Below are 14277 nucleotides of genomic sequence, written 5' to 3' on the forward strand. Positions count from 1 at the left end.
AAGTAGGCAGAGAGAGAGGAGGAAGCAGGCTCCCCGCTGAGCAGAGAGCCCGACGCGGGGCTCGATCCCAGGACCCTGAGATCATGACCTGAGCCGAAGGCAGAGGTTTAACCCACTAGCCATCCAGGCGCCCCTAAAAGTGAACATATGTTTTAATGGGAATTTGCTCTTTACATTCTGCCTTTTCAGGACTCCCAAGGTGACTCCTTGGGGCCAAGCATAAAGAACACTCTGTTTCCGTATTCCACGAGGCAGCTGCCCTATTCTTTTAACTATTTCTTATATCTCTCTATACTTTAGAAAAATGACTTTTTTTTTTGCTGACTTGAGAACTTTCTTTTTTTTTTTTTTTTAAGATTTTATTTATTTATTTGACAGATACCACAAGTAGGCAGAGAGGCAGGCAGAGAGAGAGGAGGAAGCAGGCTCCCTGCTGAGCAGAGAGCCTGATGGGGGGCTCTATTCCAGAATCCTGAGATCATGACCTGAGCTGAAGGCAGAGGCTTTAACCCACTGAGCCCCCAGGTGCCCTGAGAACTTTCAGATTTATATATATTGTGTGTCATGTTCATCATTGGGAGATAAGGATTTAACTTTCTTATTCCCCTGTCCTCCTGCTTTACCTTCCCTGCTTCTTCCCAACATTGTGGTATTTTGGTCCTCTCTATGTAATATATTCTCTGAAAATATAGCATTTACTGGTTTTGCAGTCTGGACATAGTATGCCACAGTTATCTTGTTTCTGCTGTAGGGACTGTTTCATTCATTTGGCTGGCATGCTGGTATTGACTGTTGGCTGACTGTAGGCCTCAGTTCTCGCCAGAAGCCATGAAGCTGCTTGGGCTTCCTCACAGCATGGTGGAAGGAGGTGAGCCCTGCCAGCCCTTTCAAGGGATCAGCTGGCCCTGGCGTGGCATTGCTTTTGTCATGTTCTCTCAGGAAAAGCAGTCACAGGCCCAGGCCAGATGAAAGAGTGTGGAAACCTAAGACATTTCTTTGTTGGGGTGGAGTGAGAGAGAATTTTTGACTATCTTTAATCCACCACAGTTTTATAATAATTTCTGGTTTAAATGAATATTTACCAGCTATTATATTGTTCAGCTAAATCATACACTGTGAGTGATAATATTTATTTTCTTATATGACTTGTTTTCCTAGTGGAAATAATTATGTTATTTTTTGCTTGTTATTTTATGCTATTGTTTGCTTAGTTTTCTATGCATCTATTGGTAATTCAGTCCCAGGTTTTCTACATGAACCGTTTAAAAAGCCTTTTGTGATGGTCAGTTACACTCTGTCACTTGCATGTTTTTCTCTTGGTGACCTTGGAGCTGTTTGTCTTCCTGCTGCAGACTGGACTCCTCCATAGGCCTGTGGCACAGCTGCACATTCTTTTTTATTTTTTATTTTTTCCTTTTTTTTTTTTTAAAGATTGGCTTATTTTAGTGACAGAGAGAGGAGAGAGGGGCAGAGGAAGAAAGAGAAAGAAACTCAAGCAGACTCTGTGTTGAGCACAGAGTTTGATGCGGGCCTGGATCTCCTGACCCTGAGTTGAGACCTGAGCTAGAACCAAGAGTTGGATACTTAAATGACTGCACCATCTGGGCGTCCCACAGCTGTCCATTCTTATCTTCTGAGGTGGACCACCCCCCCCCCCCCATTTCCTGGGTGTCATGTCTTTTGTGATTTACTTTCATGTTTTGGTGATATACCTTCTGTTGCTTATCTTAGAATGTGTGGGAGGCAACATTTTTTGAGACAGCATGCCAAAACCATTTCTTATATTAGTTGATAGCTTGGCTAGGTATATAATTTGGATTCGAAATAATTTTCTCAAAAATTTGAATGCATTGCTTCAGTATTTTTGGGTTTTCCATGTGAATTTTCTCTTTTAGGAAAGCTGGTGCTTTCTGGGTCTCTGATTCTTCACATGTGACCTGTTGTATCCCCACCCCACCCCAAACCAGGTGGGTCTCCTTTGCATTTGTTATTGTTGACACTTGATGGGTCTTTTCGACTTTCTGTTTCTGGGACATTTTGAGTTATTTCTTTCATAATTAAAAAAATCTTTGTCTAAGATTTTCTTCATTTGAGAGAGAGCACAAAGAGAGAAGCAGACTCCCGCTGAGCAGGGACATGGGCACCCTTATTATCAAGATTAAAAAAAAAATGGGGGTGGTGCCTGGGTGGCTTAATCAGTTAAGTGTCTCACTCTTGATTTTGGCTGAGGTCATGATCTCAGGGTCCTGGGATCGAGCTCCCAATCAGGCTTGGTGCTTGGCGTGGAGTCTGCTTGAGATTCTCTCTCTCCCCCGACCCTCCCACTATTTTCATGCGCTCTCTCTTTCTCTGTCAATAAATAAATAAAATATTTATTTTTATGTTTTTATTTTATTTTATTTTATTTATTTATTTATTTTAAGATTTTATTTATTTATTTGACAGAGAGAAATCACAAGTAGATGGAGAGGCAGGCAGAGAGAGAGAGAGAGAGAGGGAAGCAGGCTCCCCGCTGAGCAGAGAGCCCGATGTGGGACTCGATCCCAGGACCCTGAGATCACGACCTGAGCCTAAGGCAGCGGCTTTACCCACTGAGCCACCCAGGTGCCCTATTTTTATGTTTTTAAAATATTTTATTTATTTGACAGAATGAGAGAGAGAGTGAACACAAGCAGTGGGAGAGGGAGAAGCAGTCTCCCTGGGGAGCAGAGAGCCCAACTCAGTCTCGATCCCAGAACCCTGGGATCATGACCTGAGTTGAAGGCAGATGCTTAACCAACTTAGCCACCCAGGCACTCTCCCATAACCTTTTATTCATTCATTCATTCATTTTTATTTATTTATTTTTTAAAGATTTTGTTTATTTATTTGACAGAGATCACAAGTAGGCAGAGAGAGAGGAAGGGAAGCAGGCAGGCTCCCCTCTGAGCAGAGGATTGAATTAAAAAGTAGAGTGTGCAGATCTCTCTACCACTTCATTCCTGAGCTGTCTCACTCACCTCCTTAGAGGCGACAGTGTAGCTGGAGGTAGACAGAGTGAACTTAAGTGGGAAGGAGTGAGTCTGATTTAACTACCAAGGGAATGTACATTGAGGTTTCTCTCCTTCCCAGCATTATGTGTTCCTCTGCATTCCTAGTTTTCTTTTGCTTTTTAAAATTCTTGTTTCTAAAAAAAAAATTAATTAAAAAAAAATTCTTATTTTTCACGGTGATGTTTCTCCAGTGCCTGATTGCCCTCTTTAGCGAAGGCCCATTGATAAGATGGAGGTCCAGAAGCTGATGGAAGGTCTGTGGGTGGGGGCCTTTATTGAAGGCTGATCGGTCAGGACCCCACGGTCAGTCTCAGTAGGGGTCTCCCCCTGAGTCCTGGTAGGTCTGGCTGCCTCTTAGATTTCACTGCTGGACTTCCATGGAAACTTGCTGCTTTGAGCACCCCTCCCCCTTGGGTTGTGACCCCCTGATATGTCCTGTCCAGGCGCCCCTGCACTAAGGATTTTTGTAGCAGATGCCACTGCTCTATTCAGTGAATTATCCTTATGCTTTAAGTATATTTTAGAAGGAAAATAGGAAAATATTTTACAGGTAAGTGATCAGTACAACTTAATGTTTAATTAATCTTTCCCATTCAACAAAAATTTGATATTTAGGAAATTGAGATAAAATTCACATACCATAGGGGCACCTGGGTGGCTCAGTGGGTTAAGCCGCTGCCTTCGGCTCCGGTCATGATCCCACGGTCCTGGGATCGAGCCCCGCATCGGGCTCTCTGCTCGGCCGGGAGCCTGCTTCCTTCTCTCTCTCTCTGCCTGCCTCTTTGCCTGCTTCTGATCTCTCTCTGTCAAATAAATAAATAAAATCTTTAAAAAAAAAAATTCACATACCATAAAATTCAGCATTTAAGCCATTTTAAGGTTTATATTTCAGTAGGGCTTTTTTGCTTTTTTGTTTGCTCAGTATGTTCTCAGTGTTACACAACCATTACCACTGTCTAATTCTTTTTTTTTTTTTTTTAAGATTTTATTTATTTATTTGACAGGGAGAGATCACAAGTAGATGGAGAGGCAGGCAGAGAGAGAGAGAGGGAAGCAGGCTCCCGGCTGAGCAGAGAGTCCGATGCGGGACTCCATCCCAGGACCCTGAGATCATGACCTGAGCTGAAGGCAGCGGCTTAACCCACTGAGCCACCCAGGCGCCCACCACTGTCTAATTCTTGAATATTTTCATCATCCTACTATGAAGGTCCATACTCATTAGCAGTCCCTCCCTGTTCCCTCATCCCCCGGCTCCTGTACTTTTATTTCTCTGCAGATGTGCCTGTTCTGGACATTTCATAGAAATAGAATCCTATCATGTGTGGCCTTTTGTGACTGGCTTCTCTCACTCCACATTCAGGAGTTCATTCCTTTTTGTGGCTAAGTATTAACAGTGTATGGGCAGAGCACATTTCTTTTATCAGTTTATCAGTTGTTGGATATTTGGGTTGTTTTTTGCTTTTATGAGTAGTCCTGCTGTGAAGATTTTTCTTTTTTAAGATTTTATTTATTATTTAATAATATTTATTTATTAAGATTTTATTTATTAAGATTAGAGCATGAGTCAGGAGGAAAGGGAGAGGGAGAAGGAGAAGTAGGCTCTCTGCTGAGCCGGGAGCCCAACACGGGGCTCGATCCCAGGACCCCAGGATCATGACCTGAGTTGAAGGCAGATGCTTCACCAACTGAGCCACCAGGTGCACCTGCTATGAAAATTCTTGTACAAGTTTTTGTACAAATATATGTTTTCAATTCTCTCTTGGGTAGACACCTAGGATTGTAATTGCTGGGTCATGAGAACCGTATGTTTAACTTTTTGAAGATCTGCTGGACTGTTTTCTGCAGCAGCTATGCCATTTTTCATCCCCCCTAGCAGTGTATGAGGGTCTCAAAGATTTGACCTATTACATTTAGAATATATAGAGTAAAAACCAGTAATGGGACCAAGGAAGATACCATAGGGAGAAAAGCAGCAGCGATGGGTAGGCCCAAGGCTAATACAGAGACCTGCCTCTGGCTATAAGCTTTTTTGCAACCAAAACAAAACAAGAAACAGGTCAGTTTTAAAGTCCTTACTGTCCTACATGCATTTCTGCAGGAGAAACAAAACTTTTCCTGTATATTCTAGATTCTGAATTCTGTATAATCTCTTTCATAAGGGAATTCTTATGATGGAGTCATGGAGTGGCTGGTGCCCTCAACTGTTGCTTTATGGTAAACTGTTCTGATTTCATTGTTCTTCACATAGAGTTCTTTGATAGGAGGTTGGTTGGAGGTCTTGTCATCCAGTGAAGGCAGGACCAAAATACATTCCAGGTGGGTGAGTACGACATGTTAGAAGACAAGGGAACATTGAGGGAGGTGCATATGTCCATGCAAATTGTTTTTTTTTTTTTTTAAGATTTTTATTTATTTATTTATTTGAGAGAGAGACAGTGAGAGAGAACATGAGTGAGGAGAAGGTCAGAGAGAGAAGCAGACTCCCCGTGGAGTTGGGAGCCTGATGCAGCCTGAGCCGAAGGCAGTCGTCCAACCAACTGAGCCACCCAGGCGTCCCTGTCCATGCAAATCTTATTTATATACTTGGGTTTTCCATTTAAGTCTCTCTTCTGCCCTTAGATGAGTGACTCAAGAGCTTGATCCCTCTTCTGGCTTGGTTCTGGTGACTGTCCTGAGGCCTCACTGCTGCCCCAGCATTAAGACCTCTCTACTGTGGCTCTCTGCTCAGTTGGATTCACAGAATGAACAGAGCCGGCTGCAGCCGCACATGCAAGCAATTGGGAGTGGGCACAGTGAGGGGGGGCGGGGCGGAAATGAGCTTTGGTGATTGCTTAGCCATTCTTCCTGCCATCTTCTGCCCTTCCCCCCATCTTTCTCCTTCCTCTTTTCCCTAACTTGTATATCTGTATTGTGAGATCTCTCTCTGCTCTAAAATATTAGCTCCACAAGAATAAGGAATGTGCTTTATTTGCTGCTGCTGGTCTGGTATTCAGTAAATAGTTTTGAATGGTGATTGTTGTTTTCTGCGTAACCTTCCCCCCTTTTCTGAGAGCGGTGCCCCTTCCTTCATACCGGTGACCCCTCCTCTATTCCATGTGTCCCTGAAGGGGTGCCCAGCCGTCCCAGTTGTCAAGTCTGTCAGGTCATGTTAAATGTATTCTGTGAAATGTAAAGAGTTAATTACATAATTCTTTAGAGTTTATTACAAACAGCAGAGATATGATGCTTAAGCTCTCCACACTTGCTCCCCTTGGAAAGCCCACGGGTAGCTCTCCGCTGCTAATTTTTGTTTTAACCTCCATCTTTTTCATTTTTCACTGTTTTGGTGTTTTCTTTCCTTCTTACAGTGATCTCATGCTACATTCCGTTATTAAAAGACATTTTGACATGGAGAATGTTTTTGACCAAGAGAGCTCCCTCTCAGCACATCACGCCTCTGAGACCGCTTTGGTTCCTCCCATGAGCTCCCCAACTCCATGTGCTCCTCTGTTGCCTTTGTCCCTGTGGATTCACACTGGTTTTGTAATTCCTTTACTGTTATTTTAATTGGGATTTCTAGAAGGAGTACAGATAAATGTGAGAAAGGGAGCCTCACATTCTTTTTAAATATAAAAATTGTTTTTAGAATGACCACTCTCCTTACTTTTTTCATCTTGTACTTCTGGGTTTATGTTCCTGCTCCTGTGCTGCTTTCAGCATTTCTTTTGTGAAAGGGATCTGTATTTTTTCTTTTTTTAAGATTTTATTTATTTATTTGACAGACAGAGATCACAAGCAGGCAGACAGGCAGGCAGAGAGAGGGAGAGGAGGAAGCAGGCTCCCTGCAGAGCAGAGAGCCCGATGCGGGACTCGATTTCAGGACCCCGAGATCATGACCTGAGCCGAAGGCAGCAGCTTAACCCACTGAGCCACCCAGGCGCCCCAAGGGATCTGTATATTAAACCCCCTTTGTCTTGGTGTGTCTGAAAATATATTTGACCTCCCATTTGAATGATAATTTTTTTTTTTTTAAGATTTTATTTATTTATTTGACAGAGATCACAAGTAGGCAGAGAGGCAGGCAGGCAGAAAGAGGGAAGCAGGCTCCCCACTGAGCAGAGAGCCCAATGTGGGGCTCGATCCCAGGACCCTGGGATCATGACCTGAGCCGAAAGCAGAGGCTTTAACCCACCGAGCCACCCAGGCGCCCCGATAATTTCTTTTTTTAATTGTAAATTTTTTTTAAGGTTTTATTTATTTAGTTGACAGAAACACAGCTAGAGAGGGAACACAAGCAAGGGCAGAGGGAGAGGGAGAAGCAGGTTTCCCGCCAAGCAGGGAGCCCGATGCGGGGCTTGATCCTAGGACTCTGGGATTGTGACCTAGCAGAAGGCAGACAACTGGGCCACCCAGGCACCCTTAAACGATAATTTCAATGGGAAATTATTTTCCCTTAACACTTAAAGAGTCCACCATGTTTGCCTCTGTTAAGGCAAACAGGTGTTTGAGCTACTGTTTGTCTGAAGTCTGGCAGTTAACTTACTCTTTATGGATTTTAAGATTCTCTTTTTATCCTTCATGTTCTTTAGTTTCAATATGATGTATCTAAATATTTTTAAATTTATCTTGCTCAGAACCCTGGGTGCTCTTTGAATCTGAATACATGATTTCCTTTCATCTCTGGAAAAATTTCCATCAGTATGCCTTTGAAATTGCCTTTCCCCCATCCTCCTTAGTCTTTCCTAGAACTCCATTGGAATGAAAGCTCCCTGGGGGCAGAGTATCATTTCTTTTATTGATGGCAACATATACATAACATAAAATTTACAGTTTTAGCCATTTTTAGGTGTGCAGTTCAGTGGTATTAAGTACATTTACACTACTGTGTAAGCATTACCACCATCCATCTGCAGAACCTTTTCATCTTCCCAAACTGAAATTCTGCCCTCATTAAACACTAACTTCCCATTCCTCCTCCCGTTTTCTTACAACCAGCATTCTACTTTTTGTCTTTATGAACTTGATTACTCTAGGTACTTCATATAGGTGGAATCATACAGTATTTGTCCTTTTCCAACTGGCTTCTTTCACCTAGCATAATGTTTTCAAGGTCCATCCATGTTGTAGCATGTAGGAATTTATTACTCTCTAAGGCTGTAATTTCTTTTGTATGTATATACTATATTTTGTTGGTCCATTCCTCTGTTGATGGACACTTGGATTACTTCCATCTTTTAGGTATTATGAATAATACTGCTCTGTCTTTGTTGTAGTACAAATATCTGTTTGAGTCTCTGTTTTAAATTCTTTTGGATGGGCAAGATTAACTTTTTGGAGCAGTTAGATTCACAGCAAGATTGAGGGGAAGGTTCAGAGATTTCCTGTATATCCTCTGCCCCCACATAAGCTTAGTGTTCCTGTGTTCAACATTCTCCCCCAGAGTGGTACCTTTGTACAACTTATGAGATATGGCATAATCCCCAAAGTTCATAGTTTATATCAGGGTTCACTTGTTGTTGTATATTCTATGGTTTTGGACAAATGTGTAATGACAGGTATCCACCATTGTATTATCATACAGAGTAGTTCCTCTGCTGTAAAAATCCTCTGTGTTCTGCATTTTCATCCCTCTCTCCTAGCAACTACTGATCTTTTTACTGTTTCTGTTGTTTTTTTGCCTTTTCTAGAAGGTCCTAGAGTTGGAATCATGCAATGTGTAGTCTTTTATTAAATAATATGCTTTTAAAGTTCTTCCATGTCTTTTCGTGGCTTGATAGCTCCTTTCTTCCTTCCTTTCTTTCTTTGTTTTTCTTTCTTTCTTTCTTTTTCTAAAGATTTTATTTATTTGAGAGAGAGAGAGAGAGAACATGCATGGGGAAAGGGTAGAGGGAGAAGCAGAGTCTCCACTGAGCAAGGAGCCCATTACGGGACTCAGTCCCACGACCATGGGATCATGACCCGAGCCGAAAGAGGCTTTAACCCACTGAGCGCCCCCCAGAAGATACTTTTTTTTCTTTTTTAAAGATTTTATTTATTTATTTGTAAGAGAGAGAGAGAGTGAGAGCGAGCACAGGCAGACAGAGTGGAAGGCAGAGTCAGAGGGAGAAGCAGGCTCCCTGCGGAGCAAGTAGCCCGATGTGGGACTCGATCCCAGGACGCTGGGATCATGACCTGAGCCGAAGGCAGCTGCTTAACCAACTGAGCCACCCAGGCGTCCCAGAAGATACTTTTTTAAATGAAGCACAGCATATCAATTATTTCTTTCATGGATTGTGCCTTTAGTGTCATATATGAAAGGTCACTGCCAAACTCATGGTCATCTAAGTTTTCTCTTGTGTTATCTTCTAGGAATTTTGTAGTTTTTAATTTCACATTTAGGTCTATGATCCATTTTGGGTTAATTTCTATGAAGGTTATAAGGTCTATGTCTAGGTTCATTTTTTTTTTTTTAAAGATTTTATTTATTTATTTGACAGAGAGAGATCACAGTAGGCAGAGAGGCAGGCAGAGAGAGAGGAAGGGAAGCAGGCTCCCGCTGAGCAGAGAGCCCGATGCGGGACTCGATCTCAGGACCCTGAGATCATGACCTGAGCCGAAGGCAGCGGCTTAACCCACTGAGCCACCCAGGCGCCCCTAGGTTCATTTTTTAAAAAGGTTTTATTTATTTGTCAGAAGGAGAGAGAGAGAGAGAGAGAGAGAGAAAGCACAAGCCGGGAGAGCAGCAGGCAGAGGGCGAAGCTGGCTCCCCGCTGAGCAAGGAGCCTGATGCAGGACTCAGTCCTGGGACCCTGGGGTCCTGACCTGAGCGTTAGGCAGGAGCTTAATCAACTGAGCCACCCAGGTGTCCCTAGATTCATTTTTAAAAACGATTTATTTGAGAGAGTGAGAGAGAGAGAGAGGGCATTGGGGGAGGGCAGAGGGAGAGGGAGACAAGCAGATTCCTCCCAGAGCATGGAGCCTGACACAGGACTTGATCCCAGGACCCTGAGATCATGACCTAAGCAGATATCAAGAGTCGGATGCCCAATAAACTGAGCCACCCAGACGCCCCTAGATTCACTTTTTTTTTGGCATGTGGATGTCCTGTTGTTCCAGCCCCATTTGTAGAAAGGCTGTGTTTGCTTCTTGTATTGCCTTTCCTCTTTCGTCAAAGATTGACTGACTGTATTTATAAGGGTTTATTTCTGGTCTATCTATTCTGTTGAACATTTATCTTTTATTTTGCCAATGTGACACTACCTTTGTTAGCGTACCTTCTTCATAGTAAACCTAGAAGTCAGGTAGTGTCAGTTCTTAAACTTCGTTACTCTCTTTCAATACTCTGTTGGCTATTCTGAGTTTTTTGTTTCCCCATATAAACTTAGAATCAGTTTGTCGATGTCCACAAAAGAACTTACTGGGATTTTTTTTTTTTTTTAAGATTTTATTTATTTATTTGACAGAGAGAAATCACAAGTAGGCAGAGAGGCAGGCAGAGAGAGATAGAGAGGAGGAAGCAGGCTCCCTGCTGAGCAGAGAGCCCGATGCAGGACTCGATCCCAGGACCCTGAGATCATGACCTGAGCCGAAGGCAGCGGCTTAACCACTGAGCCACCCAGGCGCCCGAATTTACTGGGATTTTGAGTGGGATTGCATTTAACCTATAGATCAAGTTGGGAAGACTGATATCTTGCTAATACTGAGTCTTCCTATCCATGAGGGTAGATTTATTTGGTTCCTTGATTTTATTTATCAGAGTTTTGTAGTTTTTCTTCTATAGGTCTTGTACATATTTTGTTAGATCTGTTTCTGAGTATGTAATTTTTTGGAGTGCTAATGTGAGTGGTGGTTTTAATTTCAAATTCTACTTGTTTATTGCTGGTGTGTAGGGAAGTGATTAGCTTTTATATATTAGCATGGTATCCTATAACCTCACTATGAATACTTACTAGTTTCAGGAACTTTTCTGATTCTTTCAGATTTTCTGCAGAGATAAACATGTTATCTGTGAACAAAAGTTTTATATCTTTCTTCCCAATCTGTATACTTGTATTTCCTATTCTTATCTTTTTGCACTAACTACGATTGCAGAACGTTTTTAATCCTTTTTTGTTCAGTGCTATAATCCCAGCACATAAGATTTCAGTGTTTGGCACATCATAGGCACTCTATAAATTTTTGAAAGAATGAAACATGCATGTTGTATCTCTTAATCCCTCTTAAATATTTTTCATCTCTTTATCAGCTGTATGCCTTGGTGATTTGTTCACATTTATCTTCTAATTTATTAACTTATGTGTAGCTGTGGTTATTCTGCTATATTCAACTCAGCTATTTTAATTTCATTGCCCATTTTTCTTTTCCAAACCTGCAAATTATGAGAGAAATAATTTCATTTTCTTATTCTGTGGAAGGACACCCTTCCATATTACGCTATGCCTAGCTCCTCGTGTGTTCCTCCCTATTGGCAACAGGTTTGCGTGTTGTGTAATCTCTGTCGTATAGTTCACTTCAGGGAGGTCTTCCACACGTGCTCTGGGCTGTAGAAGCTCCCCCGGAGTAGTTTCCAGTTTGTCTTTGCAGGGCCCTATCAGCATCACTCATTCTGGACCCATTTTTACATCAATTTCTTGGCTCAGGATTTGAGGCATCACAGCCTTCGAGGCAGATTTCTCAAGAGTGATTCTGTCTTGCCGGTCTTTTCTGGTGGGTATTTGCTGAGGGCTCTTCCCTGCTATTGCCACTGGCTTAGATGGTGAAGGCACTGTGACAGCAGACATTCTGGTCTGCTCTGGGTGATGCCTGCTCTTCTTCCTCCACGTTTAGAACTACCCTATGAAGTCAGTTGGTCCTCTGTTCACAGCATGTGGAGTGTAGATGAGAGGGTGTTGTCATCTGCACAGTTGGTAAGCATTGGAGCCCAGATTATGGCAGAGGCAGTGGTGTCTATGCTGTGCCCCAAGCCACTCTAGCTGGCCACTTTCCATGCCCTTCTTACCCGCTATAGGCGCTGTGTGGGGAGCCAGGAGGCCCAAGTCCTTGCTTCGCACCTTGGCTCTATATTCCACCTGCCCAGCCCAGCTCTGGAAGTGTGGAGTTCTGCCACTGGCAGTCTCCGCCCTATGAGGCCAATTGCTGTTTCCTTTTCATTTCTGGGCCTGGAGAACTGCTTTGAATTAGGTGACATAGCTAACTTTTTTCTTTTAAAAGAATTTGACCACCTTCATCAGAAATCTCCTGTAATGTGTTAACATGGTGATGTAACATTAATAGAGGTCCTGATATTGAATCATAATTTTGGGGTAGATCCTCTTTGGTATCTTATTTTAGTGTAGTAATATCTGGGTATGACTTACTTCTGTTTTGTAATATTATTTATAGTATATTTTTAGTGGTCATGATCCATGATCTTTTTTGGACTCATTTTTTCTGGTTTTGGTATAAGAGTTATGCTAGCCTTCTAAGTTTTCAGAAACTTTGCATTATTTTCTGTCTTAGAGTAATTTAAAGTTTTTTTTTCCATTGGTTTATTTTATTTTATTTTTTTTAAAGGGTTTCTTTATTTGACAGACAGATCACAAGTAGGCAGAGAGGCAGGCAGAGAGAGAGGGGGAAGCAGGCTCTCTGCTCAGCAGAGATATGGGACTCGATCACAGGACCCAGAGATCATGACCCAAGCCAAAGACAGCGGCTTAACCTACTGAGCCACCCAGGCGCCCCCATTTGTTTATTTTTAAATTTAAGTTATCTATACCTAGTGTGGGAATTGAATGCAGGACCCCAAGGTCAAGAGTCACATGCTTCTCCAGCTGAGCCAGCCAGGTGCCCCAGTGTTCTTGGAGTAACAGGAATGATATATTTGTGTTATGCATAATACATGACAATTGAAAGGACAGCTCCACTCATATATATCAATGTGGGGAAGTAAAGATACATTGATTGATTAAGTTGCAGAGTGAAGGTGTAGTATGATAGCATTTATAGAAACACAAACTCTGTGAAACAATTCTGTTAGTGGATATATACCATAGACTGGAGGGCTGCGTGGTGAATTTGAGATGGGAATTGTCTCTGAGGGAGCCTGAATGGAACTTATGCTTCAAGAGCAGGCTGACATCATCCTTGTTTTATTTGTTCACTCCTCAAACCCAGACCTCTGGGAGGCAGTACCTGGGGCTAGACTGCTGCTGCCCCCCTGCCTTCCAGTTTTATGGCTTGGGTGTCATAGTCCCTGCACCTGTGAAATGGAATCTCAGTGCCTGCCTCACAGTGTTGTGAGAACACAAAACCCCAGCAAGCTGCAAAAGGCATTTTGTGGTGGTAGGCAGTCTGAGGACCACACAGTAAGCATTAAATACTTAATTCGTAGTTGCTGCTTTCTGGAGTTCTCAACCCCCCCAAGCTCCCCCCATATAAAACAGACTTGAAGCAAATGTGGCAAAATGCTAACATACTGTCATTTTATTTATTTATTTATTTGACAGACAGAGATCACAAGTAGGCAGAGAGGCAGACAGAGAGAGGAAGGGAAGCAGGCTCCCCACTGAGCAGAGAGCCCAATGCGGGGCTTGATCCTAGGACCCTGGGATCATGACCCGAGCCGAAGGCAGAGGCTTTAACCCACTGAGCCACCCAGGCGCCCCCATACTGTCATTTTGGAGTGATAGATTTTATCCTGTTGTGCTTTGTACTTTTCTACACTGAAAAACTTAACTCCCTTCTCCAGCATAAGAATTGCTAAGAGTAGCCAGTGAAATTCTCTGGGCTTTTCTTCTGTGGTTATTGGTCTTTTCAGGTTTTCTACCCCTTGGTTAGGTTTTGTGTTTTTCTTGAAATGCTAGACAAAGTGTCAGATTTTCTAATTTATTGGTTTAACTTTGTTAACAGAATCTTAGAAAGATAAAACTAAGTGGTCAGTGACTTTCACTGCTATGGAGGCCAATCATCTCTGGAGCACCCCATGCCTTAAAAGAGTTCTCACAGGTAGAATCCGGGGAAATAAGCAGCCCACAGTCAGATTAGTAGGGAAAAGAGACCAAACACACAAAGAAAAAGCACCACAAATGAAAAAAACAAATAAAACCCAGTAGTAAAAACAGACTTGCAAAGTCTACATATTTAAGGCAATTATATTTAATATATTTAAGGATTTAAAATAAACTTGAAAATACCAACAGGAACAACCCATCTTTTTTTGTTGGTGTTAAGATTTTATTTATTTGACAGAGAGAGAGATTACAAGTATAGAAGCAGGCAGAGAGAGAAGGAGAAGCGGTCTCCCCGCTGA

The 14277-nt window shown here is 42.4% G+C and overlaps 1 protein-coding gene across 4 annotated transcripts in view; it reads left to right on the top strand.

Annotated features, from left to right (window-relative positions):
- The window catches only part of NSD2 (nuclear receptor binding SET domain protein 2), a 96127-nt gene that overhangs the window by 10742 nt on the left and 71108 nt on the right, over positions 1–14277 (top strand). The window contains exon 2 of one of the 4 annotated variants that reach the window (XM_045074682.1): positions 1896–1967. The exons of the other annotated variants lie outside the window; for them this stretch is intronic. The gene's annotated coding sequence lies outside the window, so the exon portion shown is untranslated. The remainder of the gene's footprint in view (positions 1–1895; positions 1968–14277) is intronic. 4 annotated transcript variants of the gene reach the window in all.

Source organism: Mustela putorius, unplaced genomic scaffold, assembly GCF_011764305.1.
Source record: "Mustela putorius furo isolate JIRA1106 unplaced genomic scaffold, ASM1176430v1.1 tig00000083_pilon_pilon_pilon, whole genome shotgun sequence".
NCBI classification, from domain to species: Eukaryota; Metazoa; Chordata; class Mammalia; order Carnivora; family Mustelidae; genus Mustela; species Mustela putorius.